This window comes from Cucurbita pepo, chromosome 18 (genome assembly GCF_057944985.1).
Source record: "Cucurbita pepo subsp. pepo isolate OVF chromosome 18, ASM5794498v1, whole genome shotgun sequence".
In the NCBI taxonomy this organism is placed as follows: Eukaryota; Viridiplantae; Streptophyta; class Magnoliopsida; order Cucurbitales; family Cucurbitaceae; genus Cucurbita; species Cucurbita pepo.
The window spans coordinates 5339420-5361060 of record NC_141815.1 but is presented as its reverse complement, the minus strand read 5'-3'; the positions used below and the strand labels follow the sequence as shown (position 1 = coordinate 5361060).

The following is a 21641-nucleotide window of genomic DNA, read 5'->3' as shown; positions in this document are numbered from 1 at the left end:
TTATCCTGGGGAAACTATGGATGCGGCCCACTTTTTCTCGCCCTTAACTTTAAGGCTATTCCATCCTAAGGTGCTGCTAAATGGAAGGATGTTATCAACGTCCATGAATGAGAAATCATAGATCGAACGGCCGAATTGAAAAACATAGAGTGCTATCATATAGCTTTGTATCGGCTAAGTGAACGAGTTGGAGATAAGCGGACTCGAACCGCTGACATCCGCCACAGGGTAAACTACCGCCTCTCAGGCCCCAAACTGATTCTACCATAGAGGCCAACGACAATAACTCCTCCCCGAACACAACTTACAACTTTCATCGTACTGTGCTCTCCAAAGTGCAACTCTTCTCAAAATCTCAAAGGAAAGGTACTAAGTTGGAATCCCATTCTAACTAAGGTAAGGATTCTTGTGGTTTTGGAAAATCAAGCTATAGGAGAACCCGGAACGGAGAGCTTTCCCCCCTTTTCTACCTTCACTTCCAACACTCAACTCAAGATTACTGATCCTGAACCTGATTGAAGAACTGTAAACACTCTTTCTTTATTCATGAGACAGAACTACTGAAGGAATCTTTGCCTCTATTCCCTATTTATTCGTTCATTTATGAGATAATTCGGAAGAGACTAAACAGTCAGTTAAGACTCAACTCAAGATTAATTCCCCTTTTCATTCTTCTTCACCATGATATAAACAATGTGATCACTAAATTGTACATGCGGAGACTTGTGAGTGGGGGCATCCTATGCAATGAGTATTGCATCAGATCACACCAGGAAGAAAATCACTCTTACTTTATAATGTCGTTTACTGTTGAAACTGATTTTTTTTCATTCGATGACCTATGTAACTCAATCTTAATCCTAAGCTAACCATGAACTCCTATTTATTCAGAAATATCCTTAGATTTGCATGGGTGAGAGTCGCTCGAGTTCGCCGACTCAATAAGCCTCCCATTTCAGGGGTAAGACTGGGTGAATAGCTGGGGACATATGGTGCAAGATGGAATTCACTCCTACCCACTTTTAGGGATAGAAGAGAGGTTGTTCCCTTAAGTACTGATTCCAAGTCTTGAACAAGGGGCCCCACCCTCTCATTGGTTTGAGAGGGATTCAGTTTACTGGTTGGACCACAAACCAATTGTTCATTAGAGAATCAGTGAAACATAAGGAACAAGAAGTAACTTCAGGGGTAAAGCAGTAAATTTACCCAACTCTAGTTACGAACAACCTGTGAAGGATCGACTTACTAATCATGGTTATATCAAATGGACAGAAATATATCTATAGTGAGGGGAGTGTAACTACTAGGCTATAGTGGAGTGTCCTAGTAGTTAACGAATGTTGGTTAACAAGGTTAATGAGTTTAACCGGTTAATCTCGAATCGTTGGAGCCCATGATCTATAGGTCCATTAGGTCCCCCTGCTAGCTCATATCGAACTAAACCATAGAACAGTGTGACGAGTGAGATCGAAGTGTTCGAATTCAAATTAGGGAATATGCGCTAAATATATACGATATATTTAACCGCATTTTTGTTTTATTTACAAATTAAAAAAAAAAAAAAAAAAAAAAAAGAATCGGAGATATTTAAATAAGATTTAAATATTTTAATCAATATATGTCAGAATTGATTAGGATTGACATTTAAATTAATGTTAAATATTAATTAAATTGTTTAATTAAACATTTAATATTACTTTAATTTTAAATTAATTATTTAAATTAATTGTTGAATTAAAATGGGGAAAGTCAAAAGGTTGACTTCACTCCATGGAAAAATCCATGTTTGAGTGGGTGGAATTTTGAGTATCAAAATTTGGTTTAACAAAACTTACATGCTTGCCAAATAAATCACACAAATTTTAGTGGAATTTTGAATGTCAAAATTTGGTTGACTCAAACTTGCATGCTTGCCACATAATCCCACACATTTGAGTGGAATGTTGAGTGTCAAAATTTGGTAATCTCAAATTTGCATGAACATGCAAATATGACTTTATAAATCTATTGATCAAGTTACATGGAAAGTCTTCTTGGAAAACCCTTGGGATAAGTTTAGTCACTCTTCGAATTCCAAAATCCCATTCTAAGGCTGGAGAATAGGTAGGAAGACACTAGTGGTGGTTCGAAACTGGTTCGTGAGGAAAAAGAAATTTGAACTACAAAAGGTTTGTACTCAAACTCCTTGAGTTTTAATGTTTATGAACATGCTAGCTAATTTACTATAATTGAGGTACTTAGAGTGCCTAAGATCCAAATTGCTTCCGCATGTGTTATACCAACACCATCAAGTCAACCTAGTTGTTCGTAGCGACGTCCATAGGTCAGCATACCCTTGAGTGTCACGCGAGTTATGATCATCATCATCATCGTGTAGGCACCTATACTCATCATTGGAGAAGTAACCCAATGCATACGTTCACACAAAATGCATGATGTCCCTATAATTTTAATCTTTAAATCATTCTTATGACACAACCTTATACATCATTCACACATTACCCTAGATAACATGCATGCATTGACCTTCATAAGCTCTACAGAATATGGTAACAAACATGAGTTATTCGTAGTGTATTCTTTAGATTATTTTAGAAGAATCTTAGATCTTGAGTAAGAGTTACTTGAGGTACTTATTTCCGCGTTCCTTAGGCCCTTACTTGGTTTAGGTTCCAAACTTACTCTGTTCAACATGAAATCTTGAATATATATGTGAAGGGGATGAACTCTTAATCAACATAGCGTATTAATCTTGAATATATATTCGTAAGTGTATTCTTTAGATTACTTTTTCCTCTAGCTAAAGGAATTTTTTTGGTGGAACGTCTTTAAGCATGTCGCCTTAATTTTGAGAAATTGTGATCTTGTTTGCAATTCACTCGAAAATGAAAATTTTCATTTTCTTGGACAACTTATTCTAGGGCATTTTAGCTCTCGATTTCTTCATCAAAATTACTCATATTGATCTTCTTAAGCTAAAGGAATGCTCAATTTTAAGAAAAATTGATTGTAGATGGGAATTCGATCCTTACTCCCAATTTCAATTGGGCATGCTCTTGGATTGATTCGCTTTCATGGTCTTCTACAAGAATGTTCCTTGAAGGTGCAAAAATTGAATGAGATTGATCTTACTCAACGAATTTCCTTGTAGACTAGGATTTGATTTTCAAGTTTTCTTTGAACTTTTTCAATGGCGAACCATAATGGAGGAACGAGTTTGAGGCTCTTTCAACACTCGATTCCTTCATAAAAATTGTGGGTAATTCAACACCCATCTTCCACTAACTTCTCATCCCTTCCCACCCACTAACCTTTTATTCTTCTCCACAATGCAAAAAAAAAAAAAAAAAAAAAAAAAAAAAAAAAAAAAAAAAAAAAAAAACAGTAAAATGGTCTTTTATTAATGGGCGGGCTTTCGTCCCACAATTATCTCTCCTCAATCCATCCTTAAACCAACCCAAAAAAAAAAAAAAAAACAGAAAAACAACAATGGAATTATCTCTCATCAACCCATCAACCCATCCTCAAGCCAACTGCACAAAAAAAAAAAAAAAAAAAATCCTCAACCCATCCACAACAATGGAATTATCTCTCGTCAACCCATCCTTACGCCAACTGAAATGAAAAGAAAAGAAAAGAAGAAGAAAAAAAAAAAAAACAGAAAAACAACCATGGTCACTGGAAGTAAAATGGGCTTTCATCCCACAATTATCTCTCCTCAACCCATCAACTGCAACAAAAAAAAAAATATATATAGTCATATTTGAGGAGAAGTAAAATGGGCTTTCATCCCACAATTATCTCTCCTCAACCCATCCTTACGCCAACTGAAAAAAAAAAAATAGAAAAACAAAGATGGTCAAATTTGAGGAGAAGTAAAATGGGCTTTCATCCCACAATTATCTTTCTTCAACCCATCCTTATGCCAATTGAAAAAAAAAAAAACCATGGTCAGATTTGAGGAGAAGTAAAATGGGCTTTCATCCCAATATTATCTCTCCTCCACCCATCTTACGCCAATTGCAAAATATATATATATATAGATATATATATATATATATAGATATATATATATATATATATATATATATATAGAAAAACAACAATGGTCAGATTGAGGAGAAGTAAAATCTTATCTCAGATTTCCTTTTCTTTTATAGTTATGGTTATAAGAAATTAATTTATGATCAAATCTTCTTTAATATTTTAACAGGTCCTGTAATAATCATGTCCCATATCCAATTGATTAGATTTTTGTTAGCAGTTTAAGTTATACGAAATAAGGTTATACGGTTAGATTCAATAAAATTTTAGTTGGCAGATCTATAAACTAGAAGATCGTAGCCAAACAATCAACTTAAAATTGGACTTACAATGGGCCAGTAGAGAGAGAGAGGGAGATTGAGGAAAGATTTGTTGAACCGTATTTAACAATAAAACAGGAAATATAAGAGGGTAGTGAGCTCCTTCAAATTAAACTTGAAACTGATGTCATGAGCTCATATAGGTTGACTTAGATTTCAAAGGACGGAATCAAACTTTCATTAAAGATATATTTGTGGCAACGAATTAAGTTAGCCAGGTAAGTGACCTTACTATCGGCATGGTTATATTTGATGTTGACACGTGCCCTGTGGTTCTGCACGTGTCATATATATTGATATGTGTTAATTGCCTGTGGATCGATATGCTTCCTATATGTTATGTTATGTTATGTTATAATATGTGGTTTGTATGATAATAATTATGGTACGATGTGCTCAATGATATGTTTGAGATAGGATACGAGAAGGATGCATAAAACGAAATGTAACGATAGGAGTAAGATACGTTCATGAAACGTTAAGGTTAGGTTACATACCGGAGTGCTATGGATAGGAGAGATTGATGAAAGAATACGGTTAGGTTATGGGTAGAAAGGGATAGGCTTGTGATAGATTGATAGAAACTATAGCGTTAGGGTACGTTCTTGTGACGATATGACTAAGGTACGTTACGTAATGATATGTCTGTGATAGGTATAAGAACGTTAAGACTATGGTAAGTTAGAGAACGATATGACTATGAAGTGTTTACGTTATGACTTGTTTATGATATGATACATTGTATGCTAGATTATTGTGCTTAAGTACGTAGTCATGTAAACGTGAATGTATGTTATATATGCTTTTAGTCTGATGTGATGTGTAATGCATGTAACGATATGAGGTCCTTGAATGATTATGGCATGTTTGTATGGAATATGTGAATGTGAACAGTATGAATTGTGTGACATGAAACACGGCAAACTGTCTGGAACCATAACCCTGATAGAAATGTGTATGAAATGTGAAATGAAAATGAGAATGACATGAAGCCTTGAACCTGACAGGGGGGTTATGGTCATTAAAGATAAATGTAGAAATAGGGGGACCTCATGCATTATGTGTGTTCATGCATCTGGGGGGATACCCCCATCCCATCACGAGGGTATAGACGCGTACATCCAATGACAGGACAATGATCGTTATGCATTGCATAGCGCTGCCGTGACGGTTCTAGTTTTAACTGGTCCCGACATAAGGGGCTCCCAGAGTATGCCCACCAGATAAGGACAGTGGCCTAGCAGTGTGCGAACTAGCTGGTAAGCCCATACTCGCACGTATGGGCTGTGTGTAGAGTATATGGTACACGTCCACGATTACCCGTTAGGACAGCACTGTAGGGAAAACGAAACGAAACGAAACAAAAGATAGGTCCCATCATTTCATTGCATGTGATTGTTGCATTTAACCTCAATAGTGAGGTCACTTACTGAGTATTTCTTTAAATACTCAAGTCATGTGCTACTACATTTTTCAGGTTAAGGCAAGGCATTCCTGTGCGGCTGACGACGGCATCGCAACTCGAGATCATGGCACATGCATAGGATAGTGATATTTATTTTCTTAGACTTAGGATAGAATAGGATGTTTTAAACTTAAACGCTTATTTATTTTATTTCGGGTCTTTTGTTGTGTCGTTTTAAAGATGTTTTCGAAACACGTAAGTCCATGGCTGTGTTTTAAGTTAAAGGTTATGTTTTATGGAATTTAAATGAAGTCTTCTGCATTCAATGTTTATGGTACGTATACAATAGCGACCTTAAACTAAGTAGAAAATTTTGGGTCATTACAGTCATTGTCTTGAGGGAATCGCCGAGCTTGGTAATGTGAGCTTGTAACCCATATGGGGGCAACAAAGTGGTTGGAGGTTGGTTCAACCCATTGGTTAGGGTTATTTGGAGTTGTTCTTCGGCCTATCCATTCCAAGTTGGGAGTTGGGCTATGGGCTTTGGGCAAAGGCCTAGTGTCCATGGCCCTTAGAGTTGAAGGAAACCGCGTGAGGTTGGTTTAACAGAGCAGCGTAACCCGTTGGGTAGTCTTATGCCTGACATCCACTTCTTTTTTTTTTTTACATATATTTTTGGTCCGCTCTTGTCAGTGGAAGGATAGCGGGTCGATTCTGTTAGGCCCAATACAAATCTCTAGGTAGTCCTATGCATGACATCCACTTTTTTTTTTTTTTTTTTTTTTACATATATTATAGGTGGCTTGGGCTAGCTTGCCATTTGCTTTGAATCAATGCATTAATCTGTTTTACATATAAATATGATGGACTTCTCCGCTACAACAATCCCACATTGATAGATTTAAAATTGGATGTAGTTTTCATAAAGTAGTCATTGACTTAAGGAAATCGCCGAGCTTGGTAATGTGAGCTTGCAACCTATATGGGGGCAATAAAGTGGTTGGAGGTTGATTCAGCCCATCGGTTAGGGTTGTTATTCCAAGTTGTGGGTTGGGAGTTGGGAGTTGGGAGTTGGGAGTTGGGAGTTGGGCGAAGGCCTAGTGTCCATGGCCCTTAGAGCTGAAGGAAATCGTATGAGGTGTTGAAGGAGGATAGCGGGTCGATTCTTTTAGGCCCAAAATAAATCTCTGGGTAGTCTTGAGCTTCACATCCACTTTTTTTTTCTTACATATATTTTTGGTGGCTTGGACTATGGACATGGAGCTTGCCATTTGTTTTGAATCAATGCATTAATCTATTTTACATGTAAATATGATGAATTTCTACCTTACAACAATCCCACATTGATAGATTTAAAATTGGATGTAGTATTTATAAAGTAGTCATTGTCTTAATGAAATTGTCGCGGTAAAGTAAACTTTTAACCCATATGGGACAACAAAGTGGTTAGAGGTTGGCTCAACCCATTGGCTAGGGTTGTTGGAGTTGGTCTTTGGCCTGTCCATTCAAAGTTGGGGGTTGGGCTATGGGCTTTGGCTGAAGGCCTAGTGTCTATGGCCCTTAGAGCTTGAACCAAGATTTGTTTGACTATTGCGAACTGGGGGTTGGGCTATGGGCTTTGGCTGAAGGCCTAGTGTCTATGGTCCTTAGAGCTTGAACCAAGATTTGTTTGACTATTGCGAACGAGGTAGGATCAAGTGTGTTCATACACGACATAATAGTGGAAGTTGTCACTAAGTGGGCTCGCCTGACTACAGTCACCAAGGTATGTAGTTTTCTAGAATTTGTAGTTGTTGGCTCTAGTGCCCACGGTCTAAGAGAGCTCAGGAGTAGGCACATGTGGATTTAGAAAGAGACCCGAGAGGCTACTCGAGAGCGAGGGCTTCAACATACCTATTTTATCAAGTCTAAAGCGAGAGGGCTTCAACATACCTATTTTATCAAGTCTAAAGCGAGATAGATGAGGGCAACCTAACCCATGTACAGATGGATAGATGGACCCTAGAATAACATATGTACAATAGATGGACCCTAGAATAACATATGTACAAATAGATGGGGTGACCTTGGACCTTTAGATTAAGTGTGTTTAGAGGATGAGACTTGATGAGCCCAATGAGGCTAAAACCCTTACAACGTCAAACTAGGTGTGTTTAGGGTATAAGACTCGATGAGCCCAATAAAGCTAGAACTGAACCATGACTCCATATATTTTGCCGGCTCATGGAGCATGATGAGCACATGAGAATCTTAATTAAGAGGAGATGCCATGAGAGCCTATAAATAAGTTACTTACTAAGTATTTTTTATACTCACTTTTGCTACACTTTATTTTTTAAGTGAATCATAGGCCAAAAATAGTAACACCACTTATATGGTTGGCCTAGACCAAAGCTACTACGACCCTTTAATGCTAGTTTAACGTTGCTCTCTAAATTTAATTCTACCTAGGAGTCCAATATCATAAATAAGAACTCTAATATGAGAACTGACTCACATAGTTTTGCATAAAATAATTTAAACTTACGCCCTAATAGTTTGAACTAGCTACACCTAATTATGCATAAATACTTTAAACTTGACTCCAAAAATACTAACCTTAAATGCTTCCGAATAATTGAAACTAGAAGCAAAGGTTCGATCATATCAGATCTAAGCCGAATCAGCCAAAATACTAACTTGGGGGAGCTCCCTTCTATAGTGGAGGTTAACCTACCACTTCTCCATTTTAGCGTTTCCATCTTTTTGTTCTTTTGGTTATTACAATAATAATGTCATTTAACCAATATGGTGGAAAATAAATAACATGAATTTAAATAAAATAAATAAAAAATAAAATAAAACATTTTTCTAGTCTAACCGAAGGGCCACGAAAACAAAATAAATTGTATCTACCCTAGCTTCAGTCTCATGGCCGTCACTACGAGGTAGTCATCCGTACATGAATGTATTACCATTATGTAGTCATCTCCTGAATATTTTTGTTAAAAAAGAGACTAAAATAAATATAACATATTAACAAACTTATTAAAAGAAAAGAAAGAAGGCATATACATGACATTTCGACAAACAAATTTAATTCATGAAATTATACTTTAATTTCATTCCAAATGTATACATGACTCGCATTGCTTAATCTTAACAAACTTGACTTGGTTGATTTTGTACGTTGAGTATGCTAGCTTGTTTTATGCGCTTCAAATGTCATCTACTTATTTGAATATGTTTGAATATTATGACTCAATGTACTTAACTATCCTTATGGATTAGATGGTCATGCAAATAAGTGGCATTATTAAGAACTTTCCATTATTTTTAATTTTCAATTCTAATCGAGGAAACTTGTCAATTTAAGTTCAATAATTTATAATTTATAATTTTATTATGAATGTGATAAATATTTGCAATTTTTGACGGGTCAACAGTTCTCATTCAACATAACACATTAAAGAAAAACAAAAGGAAAAAAAAAAACACAAGTAATATCGTGTCATTGATAATACAATATAATATAAATGTATAAAATGCTAGTTTTGTACCTTAACGATCAACAATTGTCTCTTTTGGCTCTGATAGTCTACGTTTGAATCCAAGGGCACATGATTTTCCTTCCAATTATGTCATCGTGACATATGGCGAAATCATCGTGACATATGATTACATTATTTTCTATTCGCAATTAACATCATAGCCACCTTTTTATGATTATGCCTAACATTAAAATTTAATGGACAATAGAATTTTTACTTGATCAAATCACTCATCAAAATTAAAGGCGGGATTCTTTTTGGGCTGACATGGCCCGTTCAGTAGAACTAGCCATGTAATCATTTTCTTCTCCAAGACAAAGGGAAGAAGATACAATGCATCATTGCTTATTTGCCTAAAGTGACATTCACTTTTCTGCCCTTCTAAAGCTCTGTATAGTGACTTTCTGTCCTTGATTTCTTCATGAAACTCGAAGATGGTGTTGCACGGAAGAGCTAGACACTTCTCCTTGACTATAGCCTAAGTTCTAAGCTTCTGAATTTCGACGAAAAACCTTATCCTCGCTGGAGTTCAAACCAAGATATCCTTTATTGAGTAGTCGGTTCCCTCAATCTTAAGAATTTGTTTTGGAGGGGTGAGTGCTAACATAACTCCTCTTTCGAAGGTGGTTCTAAATTTTTCAATACTTTTTGATGGGTGCTGACAGATCTAACTATATGCAAGAGAAGATGACATAATTTGTCCCCTCCAAAGTGCACCGAGAGATTGGATTAGCCCCAAGGAATTAGTCTCGAATGTCTTGAAAATGCAAAATGATTGGAATTAAATTGCCTAGATGCCCATAAGAACCCCTAAACCTCCACAACATCTAAGAGTGACTAATGTAGTTCATCAGGTTGTTAACCGTATGAATGGGTGCCACTCTATCCTCTCTAATAGCCCAATAGTGTTATGCGCAATGCATGTAGAACTAAATAGAGCCCCTACCAAGCGGTAGGTCTCAAGAAATAGTACCGTGGAGCTAAGCGTAGGTCAGACAGGCTAGTGTGTCGAGGCGATTAGGTGTCTCCACCTTGTGGAAATGGGCAGGGCTCCCATGTATAGGGTGATTGGGATATGAAGCCTGATGCCTATTTATAGTAAAAGATAGGGTATATATATATATATATATATATATATATATATATATATATATATATATAATATTTTGTACGGTATAGATATTCCGTAAAGATTTAGTAGATATATATTTGGTAGATTATAGGGTTAAATCTATTATATGTATATTTAGTAAATTGAAACCCTATATACTCCATTAGGTCTGCTCACAAAATGTACTTTCTTCATTCTCTGTATTATCTCCTATTTTGCACATATCTAAAGTCATCAATAAAACCTTCCGCCAATATTCCTCCTTGAATTTTTATCTTCTATTTCTTTGTGTTCATCTTGATCGAGTGTGTGCGTTGTTGTAAGATCCTAACAACTGGTATTTATGCGAGGCGAGATTCACCATGATCTGTGAAAAGATCCTAACAACTACTATCAGAGCGAGACGAGATTCACCACGATCTGTGAAGATGGAAATTTCAAAGATTGAAATTGAGAAGTTTGATGAATCCAAGTTCAGTTCCTGAAAGATGTAGATTGAAGATTATTTGTACCAGAAAGATCTTCACGAACCCCTGTTGGTGGTGAAGTTGGATACTACGACCACCGAGCAGTGGAAGCTCAAGAATCGTCAGGTCTTAAGGTTGATCCAGTTAAAGCTGTCCAGAAACGTGGCGTTCAACATCATCAAGGACAAGACATTGGGGATGCTCTAATCCTTAGCGTTCACAGTTCGATTCAATCCTGAATTTTGGATCAGGTGCATCTTTTCATTCGTTTCCAAATAAGGAACTGTTTCGGAATTTCAAGTCTGAAAATTTCGAGAAATCGTATCTTGCCGACAACAAAGCTTTGGAGGTTGAAGAAAATTGAGATGTCTGCATAAAAACTCCGGCAGGAAATCAGTGGACATTAAAGGATGTTAGATACATTTCTGGTCTTAAGAAACCTAATCTCTATTGGTCAGTTGGACAGCATAGGTTATGCAACAGAGTTTGGCAAGAGTTCGTGGAAGATTGTGAAGTGCTATGGTGGTAGCATGTGGCACAAAATCTAGAACCTATACACCACTGCAGGGTGTATGAACACGGCTGCTGTTGCTGAGAGTGCTTCAAATTCAACTCTATGATAAAATAGACTTTGACATATGAGCGTAAAAGGAATGAAGATGTTGGTTGCGGAATGAATTTTGAAAGATCTGAAATCTTTTGATGTGAGTCTTTGTGAGAACTACGTTATGAGTAAACAAAAACGAGTTAGCTTCACAAAAAGCTGTCAGAGAATTGAAGAATGGTTCCAGGACAACGAAGCAAGTGAGAGTTGAGGTTGAATTGCAGAACAATTCACAGGGCGATGTTGTTGCAGATACTCAAGAAACTTCTGAAACTGTTGTTAAGGAACTAGAAGTGGAGCAAGTGACACCTGAGCATGTATTGAAAATATCATCCAGGACTGTCAGAGTACCAGATAGGTATTCACCTTCATTACACTATTTGTTGCTGACTAATGAAGTGGAACTAGAGCCCTTTGATGAGATCCTAAAATTGAAGGATACAACCAAGTGAGAGCAAGTCATGGATGATAGGATGTCTAGGCTTCAGAAATTCATTTCTCTTTCATCTATTGAGGCTGAGTACATGACAATAGTTGATGCTGGAAAGAAGATATATGGATGTCAGATTATCTAGAAGAATTAGACAAGAAACAGCGCGAGAAGATTCTTTAGGTAGATAGTTAGTGTGTCATGCAGTTGGTGAGGAATCCAGCCTGTCATTCAAAGACAAAACACAGAAGGCGATACCATTTCACTCGGAGGTTAATGGAAGATGGTGATGTGTTTGGAGAAGATAGAGGGTGCAAAGAATCCAGGAAACATGTTGATAAAATGTGTTGATGTTGGAACATTGAGGTTGTGCAAAACCTCAATTGGTATGGTGAGTGAAGATTGAGAATGAAATTTTTGGTTGACTGGATCGTCTCCAAGTTGGAGATTGTTGGGATATGAAGTCTGATGCATATTTATAGTAAAAGATTTGGTATATATATATATATATATATATATGATATTTCGTAAAGATTTGGTAGATACATATATGGTAGATATTTCGTAAAGATTTAGTAAAGATATATTTGGTAGATTATATTTCATAGGTGGATAAATCTATTAAATCTATATTTACTCAATTGAAACCCTATATATACCACATTGGATAGTGCTTCCCAAATGTACTTTCTTCATTCTCTGTATTCTCTCGTGTTGTACATACCTCAAGTCATCAATAAAATCTTTAGCCAATATTCCCCTTGAATTTTCTCTCTCCTATTTTGTTGTGTTTATCTTGATCGAGTGTGTCATTTGTTGTGCGATCCTAACAGATTAGGTGTCCCCGCCTTGTAGAAATGGACAGGGTTTTCCTTAATCGGGTCATTGGGTTGTAAACCCATCTTAAGAGGGTGTGTTGGACCACGTAAGTTGACACAATAGCTGACTAGTACATGGATGTCACTCGTTCAACACTAGGGTGACTTTATAGTTCTATGAGAGGATCACCAACTAACCTTTCATAGATGATGTTCACATTAACAGACACCATATTATCCCTCAAGATCATTATAAGATGTAGTGCCTCAACCGAGGGCGTGGGTCATTGATTGTGTAAACAAAGCAAGCTACCTAAGTCAAGAGAACAATAAAGTTAGTTCACCACAAGCTAAGATTCACTGCCCAGTGTATTTGCGGTTCCATAAATGGGTAAACCACCTTCAAACCTAGAGTGGGTTCTTGAGCAGCAAGAGAATTCTCAAAACTTTTAGGCCTTTCTAAAAGCTTAGAGAGTTGTATAATTAGACAAAACTTCCTAAAGCCTAGAGAAAAGTCTGTGGTAACTTACTAGGGATTGGATGCGATGAGAATGTACAAGTAGGTTGCTTATTGCATTTTTATACTCACTCCTTTCCTCATTTATTTTTTGTAGGTGTTCACTAGTTGTCGGTCGAGGTGGGTGTAAGGACCGGGCTGACTCGATGACTCAATAAGGCGGGTAAATTTTTTCTTCTTGATAAAATCATTAAAATTTAAAACATAATTTACATTGTACCAAAATAGTGCGCACGCATTACTAATTTAAAATACGGAATAATGGTTAAAACACAAAATAAGGAACAGACACAAAACATTTTAAAACAAAAGGGTTGAAGACGACAGGTGAGGTTAGTCTATGGCACCTGCTCCAGAGTCCGCTCCTGACCTTGACCAGCTCCTTATCACCTAGAAAAAAAATGGAGAATAAGGAATGAGTACAAGACTCAGTAAGTAGCCTACTTGTAGGTTCTTAATCGTGTCCTTGATATGCTAGGGTACCCCAATCTTTGTTCTTGCTTGTTCTTGATCTTGTTCTCATTGTAAGTACTTAGGCCCCTTTAATTCTTGTTATTAACTTGGGGTTCTTATCTTGATCTTTCTTGAGGACCTTGGTCCTTGAATCCTAAAACCTTGGTTTTCCATTAAGGGCCTTAGTACTATGGTTTTTGGTTCTTGGTCCTTTGTTCCTGGTTCTTGTCCTTAGAACTAGGATCTTGATCCTTGTTCTATTCCTTAATCTTTCTCTTATTCTTGGTACTTTCTTGGTTCTTGTTTTGTTCTTGATTCGTTCTCCACGACACTCCCCCTAGGATTTACGGCACTAGACATGCACCTGACAATCCTGTGTTTAAGGCTTCATGCGTTCCAAGCGACACAGCCTTAACCTACGTCCAAGGCTTCATGCGTTCCAAGCGACGTAGTCTTACCGCATCTTAGGGCTTGCCCCTCAATACGGTCTTCTTAACCTATGCCCAAGGCTTCATGCGTTCCAAGCGGCATAGTCTGAAAACCTACATCAAAGGCTTCTTACGTTCCAAGCGATGTAGTCTTAATACTGCATCAAGGGCTTGCCCTATAATACAATCTACTTAACCTATGCCCAAGCTTCATGCGTTCCAAGCGGCATAGTCTGAAAACCTACATCCAAGGCTTCTTACGTTCCAAGCGATGTGGTCTTAATACTGCATCAAGGGCTTGCCCTATAATACAGTCTGCTTAACCTATGCTCAAGGCTTCATGCGTTCCAAGCAGCGTAGTCTAAGTCATGAGCATGCTGTACCGTGGGAGGTCTTAGGATGTTCTTGATTCGTGGCTAAGGTAACGTACTCTCTTCTTGTTCCTCCGTGACTTTAGACTACTCCCCTTAATAGACCGTAAAGGTCACTTGCTCGGTGCATACTTAAACATGACATCCTGCAAGTCTGCAGGACATCCCTTCTAGGTGAGAAAAACTTGAGGAATGACATCCTACAAAGGAAACATGGTGTAGGGCATCCCACCTAGAAGAGGAATTCTTGGGCACCGCTTGGTGGGAGGTCATGAGTAACTTTGGACATGACTAGAGTATTACCTAGCATTCTTAAGTTCCTTGTGTTTGGGGACCTTGGTCCCTCGTCCTTGAGTGGTACCTAGCATTCTTCTTACTTGGGTAGTTGTAAAGCTTGTGTGTTGTTGTTCTTGGTTCTTAATCTTGTAAGTTTCTAAGGTCCGTAATTTCTTGAGGCATAAGTTGTAACTTGTATTTGTAACCATATGAACCCATCTTAGTATAAGTTGTTCTAGAAGGTCATAGATTCCTAGGGAGTCCTTTAGAGAGTTCTAGAAGAGTCTAGAGTCTTGTGGTGTTTTCTTTAGGTGTTTCTTGGATCCTAACTTGATTTAGGTTCCAAACTTACTCCAATATACTTGAAACCTCAAACTAATCTTCATGTCCTTGATAAACGACCTTATAAGAAGTAGCAAATCATTCGGAGCACGTATAGACCTTGAAATCTCTCAAGTAGTCCTAGGGGCATTTTGGTCATTTTACACCTAATTCTTGGTTTTGCTACTTAACGTGTTCCAATGGCTTTCAAACTTCACCAAATCATCAAACATCATAAAATAAGATCTACTTCAGGGTTTCATAGCATTTGGAGGTCATCTAGGTCATGAACCGTAGGTAGATGTCCTTAGGGGCATTATGGTCATTTTGCACTATTTCTTGGTTTACCTACTTATCCTTATTAAATGACTACCAAACTTCATATATAACCTCAACATGCTATAGTATCCTCAGCATTAAAATTTCATAGGTAGCAGAGTTCATCTAGTGGGTTATTTTAACGTTATCTAAATCCCGAGCAATTTATTCGGTGCAAGGTCTTAACTTACGGTTCCTAGGGTTTTTCTTACATATATCCTAATTTCATACTTGGTTTAGGGTTCATATGGAAGTCCAAGCAATTCCTACAAGCATTTCTTAACAAAAAGTCCAAGGTGGCTACTTACCTCGTTGTCGACGTTCAGGACCTCTTCTCTTGAGCTTCCGGTACCCGAATTACTTCAAATTTCCTTTCACAGACTCCTTATTGTGTCTAATTTCTGGAACCATATAGTTTTTCATGAGAACGGTCTGGAAGAGGGTTAAAATTGAGAAAAACCGAGGGAAGGTCGAGTTTTGGGTTGACATGGGCGGTTCAACTGAACCGGCCACGTCATCGTCTTCTTCCTCCAGACGGGAAGAAGACGCGCGCGACCATTCGCGCCGCCGTCTGTAACTCGCCATCCTCAGCTCCTATCACGCCGTTTCTCCCCTCGATTCCTTCATGAAACTTAAAGAGGGTGTTACAAGGAAGAGCTACGGATAGATTTCGTACCTTTTCTTGGATCATAGCCTAAGATATTTGCTTCCAAAGTTCGTACAAAATATGATTTCTCGCCGAAGTAAAAACAGAGGATTTCTTATTGGGTAGCCGATTCCAGGGGTTTTCGAGGCTCGATTTCTTCACGAAACCTCTTCCTTATTCTTTCCTCAAGATAAAGGAATTGGTTTGGAGGAACGACTTTGAGTGTGGGTCCTTAATTTCGAGAAATAATTCTCGGTATGCAACTCACCCGAAACGTCAGATTTTCGATCTCTTGGGTATCTTGTTCTACGACGTTTCAGCTCTTGATTCCTTCATAGAACTTGTGGGTAATCTTGTTTAGAAGCTATAGGAACAAGTTTGAAAGGAAATGGTGGAGAATTGCTCTTGAATTTAGAAGAAACCCGAGAGTAGGAGACCCAAAATCTAAACACTCATAACTCTCGAATGGGTGCTCGACCTTGCTCGAGTCTTGTTCCATATTCTTGCCCCTACTTCAGACTTTATAGGCGGAGCTTAAACCGACATTGAAAGCTCCAGAATCATCGTGAATTGGCGGTTGGATTTTCTAGAAAATTCGCCTGAATATCTACTCTGGTCAGAGCCTCACCGACTTTGGTTTTGCATAATAGCCGTTGGATGTGATGATCTGTCCATCTTCTAGATCATACCCAACATTGGGGAAGATCCAACGGCTGATATTTGAGTTTCGAGAGATTTTTCTCAGATGGTCTGATTCTGATCAGAGGGGCATTTTCATAATTATCCATTTTTCAAGAGGATTATGGTAATTGTGCACTTTCTGAATATTTTAATATTATTTTACTGAAAAACCCATAATTTTTCTAAAAGATTCTTCACCCCTTGTTGGTCATTTTTCCCTTCTTAACATCTCCAAATTCCTTTTAGATAAGGAATTAAAAATCCAGAAAGATTGTTGATAATTGGGAAAATGACCTTTTTGTCCTTTTCACTTACACTTTCCTCCCAATCGTTCTCCAAAGGTCTTGAGTCCTTAAGATTACTTCTTAGGATTTAGAAATGACTTACTAAGACTCCCTTTCCTTGCTTAATCCTCATAATTTCCTTCCTTGTATCCTTTGGGTCTTGCATTGTTGTTGGATCTAATTCCTTTCATTTTTTTTGGGGTGTTACAGTGGGGGAGTGTTCAAGAGCTGTGCACGCACAAAGAAGGTCATCTAAAACATCAGTGCATTTGTGTATTTTGGGGTCTTTTACATTTTCTTTGAAATTTGTATTCCAAACCCGTTAACCATTTGTAATAAACTTGACTAGCACTTTTATATTGGATTTTGATTTTTTTTAATTATAATTTTACTGTATTTTCAAAATTTATTCAGGTATGTTTTACTTGGCTCTTACGATATTTACTTTTGTCTTATCTTTTAAGTCACGATTTGAGACTCAAGGCCTAAAAAATGGATCATGACAGGTGTTGGAATTTATGCCATAAAGCCTCGCCCTTAGTTATTTAATTCAATAATTTTGATTTTTTATTTATAATTTAATATTATATATTGCATAAAAAATCCAAGGTTATTAATGTAATATTAAATAATATGTGAATGACGTATGGGAGAATCATGTTCAAGCAATAACCTAAATGATCTGTATATGGATATGGTTGAGTGTCTTATTCTAGTAACACAATTGATACAACCCACTTTTTAATTGTTACAAATGATTTGATCAAAATCATTTATGTGGAAAAATGATAGTTCGGGTATCCTATATGATGAGTTTGTATAAAATCGGACCAAAAGATATTTAATTTCTCTTTATAAATTCACGAATTGATGAGGTTAATATTTCTAGGATGATCATATGTGACTTGATCTTCACCTCGAGTAAATTATAAATTCCTGCCAATGAAGACTTGTCCTTTGATTTGCATAAGTTAGAATGACTTTTGTAGCCGATTTAATATGATCCTAACATTTTTTTAGACTTCACAAAATATGGAATTGGGAACATAATATCATGAGATGAAATTCATTACATTTCTTATAGGAAAAATATATGAGTTGTTCTCGTTCTGATTTTGGGACTTAAACAATGATGTCCCGCGCTATTACAACCCAATTTTCAAGGCTTTAAATCTCGGACCATGACTAAAAAGATGAATGTAGAATCAAATAAAAATAAAAGTAAAATAAAACATAAGATGAATACCCAATAAAATTTAAATAGAAATAAAGACAAAATTACCAAAATATAATCCAATGATAGAAGAGTGTTTGAATTTATTATAAAAGGGGAAAATGGATTTAAGATACAAATGCAAATAAAAATACAAAAGATTGAAATAGTAAGGACTAACACTCCGGAACAACTCCCTCTATGACCGCTTATCTCTCGAAAGTTCCTCCACCTTTTCCAGCAGCCATCAAACACCTTGAAAAAAGAAAGAGGAAAGGGGTGAGTATATAAATATATTCATTAAGCAACCTACTTGTAGACTCTTATTGCATTCTTAACCTGGTAGATATCCACGGACTTTACTCTTGGCTCTAGGAAGTTGGAGCATAGTTTCTACTGCTACCTGAGTATCTCAGGTGCCGCGAAGTTCCCAACGATATATTGTTCTTGGAGAAATTTCATAACGATAAATTGGCCCCCTAAACGAATTCTCCAGCTTATGAAATTTTAATACTTGGCATATTATGGTGTGTTAAAGTCACGTGTGAAATTTGGTAGCCATTAGATATGCCTAAGATTGTAAACCGAGTAGAGATGTAAAATGTCATAATGCCCTTCACAAAAAATAACCCGGTTTTATGACTTTTAAGACACTTAAGTAATATGGAACTTTATATACGACCTTTAAAGGGGGTTACGAAGATACTATTAAGTTTTCACTCCCATGGGATCACGTTAGGTTGCCCTTTAATGTTTACCGGAGTTAAAACTAATGTGTTGTAATGCTACTCCATGATATAACGTACAAACTTAGATTCATTTATAAACCATGTTCCAAAAATATACCTAGGATCAAATAAATATCATGGTAAATAAGTTGCTACATGTCCAAAAGTGTAACAAGCTTATAAAAAAATGATAATAAAATTAAAAAATAAGGAAAAAAATGGTAACCGATTTCCCACATCTCCATTTGTTGGATCAATATGGCAATCATAGAGGGGTGAATAGAGTTTTAACAATAAAATTATCAAAAAATAAATTTATGTCGTGGGCTCACATAGGTTGACTTCGATTTAAATGACAAAATTGTACTTTCATTAAAGATAAATTGGTGACACCAACTTAAGCTAATAAGATAAGTGACCTTACTATCGACTCGATTGGAAGACTTGTCTTATGTATGACAACACTTGCTCAGTGGTCCTTGCACGTGTCATTTATGCTTTATATTATATGATGATGTGGTGATGTTATCTAATGATATGATGACGTTATATGATGATGTGATGGCGTTATATGATGATGTCATGATGTTATATGATGACATGATGACGTTAATGATGATGTGACATATTATATGATGATGTGATGACGTAATGATGACATAGTAACGCTAAATGATGATGTGATGAAATTATATGATGATGTAATAATGTTAAATAATGATGTGATGATGTTATGTGATGATGTTATATGATGACGTGATGATGTTAAATGATGATGTGATAATGTTATATGATGATATGATGCTATATGATGATATGATGACGTTAAATGATGATGTGAAGATGTTATATGATGATGTGATGATATTATATGATGATGTAATGATGTAAATGATGATGATGTAATGATGTACATGATGATGATGCATGATAACAAGATGATGTAAGATATTTGATGATTAAATGACTTAATATGATGATATTCCGTATTAAGACAATGTGCATGTATTAAATTTCATGATGTAGTGTAATGACGAGTTTTCAAAGACACAACCCTAGTTAATGTTAATGATGATGAATGTATGAAGGTTAATGTGTGCATGTTACTTAGACTAATGTATGAACAATGTATAGAATTGTGTCATAAAGATGATTTAAAGATGAAAACTATAGGGACCTCATGCATTTTGTGTGTTCATATACATCGAGATACTTCTTGTAACACCCCAAAAAATGAAGGGAATTAGCTCAGATGAGAATAAGCCACCTATGTATGACCCAAAGTACCCAGAAAAGAAATTAAAGGATTAAGCACTGACAAGGGTCTTAAGCAAATTATTCTTCTATCCTAACAAATAATTTTAAGGAGCTAAAGCCTTCAGAAAAGGATGGAAAAGGAAAAAGTAAGCTGAAAGTATGAAAATGTCATTTTTTTTCAATTTTTAAGGAACTTCCATATTTTAATTCCTTATCTCGAAGGAATTTTAAGATGGGAAGAAGGAAAAATGGCCCACAAGAACCTAAGAATTCTTAGAAAATTATTGGATTTTTCAAGAAAAAATAATTAAAATATTAAGAAAATGGCAAATTATCAAACTACCCCTAAAGAGATGGATAATTACGAAACTGCCATTGTAGCAAGAATCATATTATCACTTGTTTCTATCTACACAAAATTTGTCAAATCTCAACTGTTGGATCTCCTCCAAAATTGGATATAATCTAGAACACTCATAGATGACAACCAATGGCTAGGATTCAAAATCAAGGTTGGTAAGGCTATGACCGGAGCAGATAATTTTGGCGAAAGATTTAGGAAGCTCAGGAATGGAATTATGGTGATTCTAGACATTTCAAGGGTGGTGGATCATCCATCTATAAATAATGGATCAGAGGCAACTAATTGGAGTAAGAAGCGAGCTTAATCGAGTCCTCAATTGAGAGTTACAAGCATTTAGATTTTGGGTCTCCTACTCTCGAATTTCTTCCAAATTCAAGAGCAATTCCACCATTTCTCTTCTAACTTGTTCTTACCGTTTCTAAACAAGACTACCCACAACTTTTATGAAGAAATTGAGTGCGGAAAATGCCTAGAAACCATTTTCCCTGTAACGACCCAAAAAGAATAATAATAATAATAATAATAATAATAATAATTAAATAATTAAATAATTAAAATAATATTTTCTCGAAACTACTCTCCACTAACCCCTCCTCCTCTCCCAACAATCTCTCCTCAACCAACTCATCAGTCAAAATCCCAAATCAAAATACAGGATTCATTCAGTGGTGGTTCCTACCATGAAAAAAAAAAAAAATACCAACAACCAGATTTACAAGGTAGCTTGTCTGTTGTATACTAGATACAGGATTATTAAAATGTTGTATACTAGATTTGTGAAAACTAATGGGTAGAGTAGCATCCACAGAAAAAATAAATAAAGCAAATTCCTTAGAGGTGAAACCGTAGCTGAATGTATTTCCAAGGTAGCTTGTATGTCGATAGTAGCAAATATAACGTCTGTAGAGCTTCCAAGTCCCTTTGAACTTCGGTACGATACTATTCAGCTAGACATGAGGTTGGTTAAGGACGTGTAACATGATAGTTTGTTGGATTATCCGGCATAGTGGATTCGCCCTATAGGAGGGCATTGATCATGCAGATAATCAGTAATT

At 36.5% G+C, this 21641-nt stretch overlaps 1 pseudogene; it reads left to right on the top strand.

The window, feature by feature from the left end:
• Window positions 1-6175: 6175 nt before the first annotated feature.
• Window positions 6176-6536, top strand: LOC147787266 (signal recognition particle RNA; annotated as a pseudogene).
• The last annotated feature ends 15105 nt before the right edge of the window (window positions 6537-21641 follow it).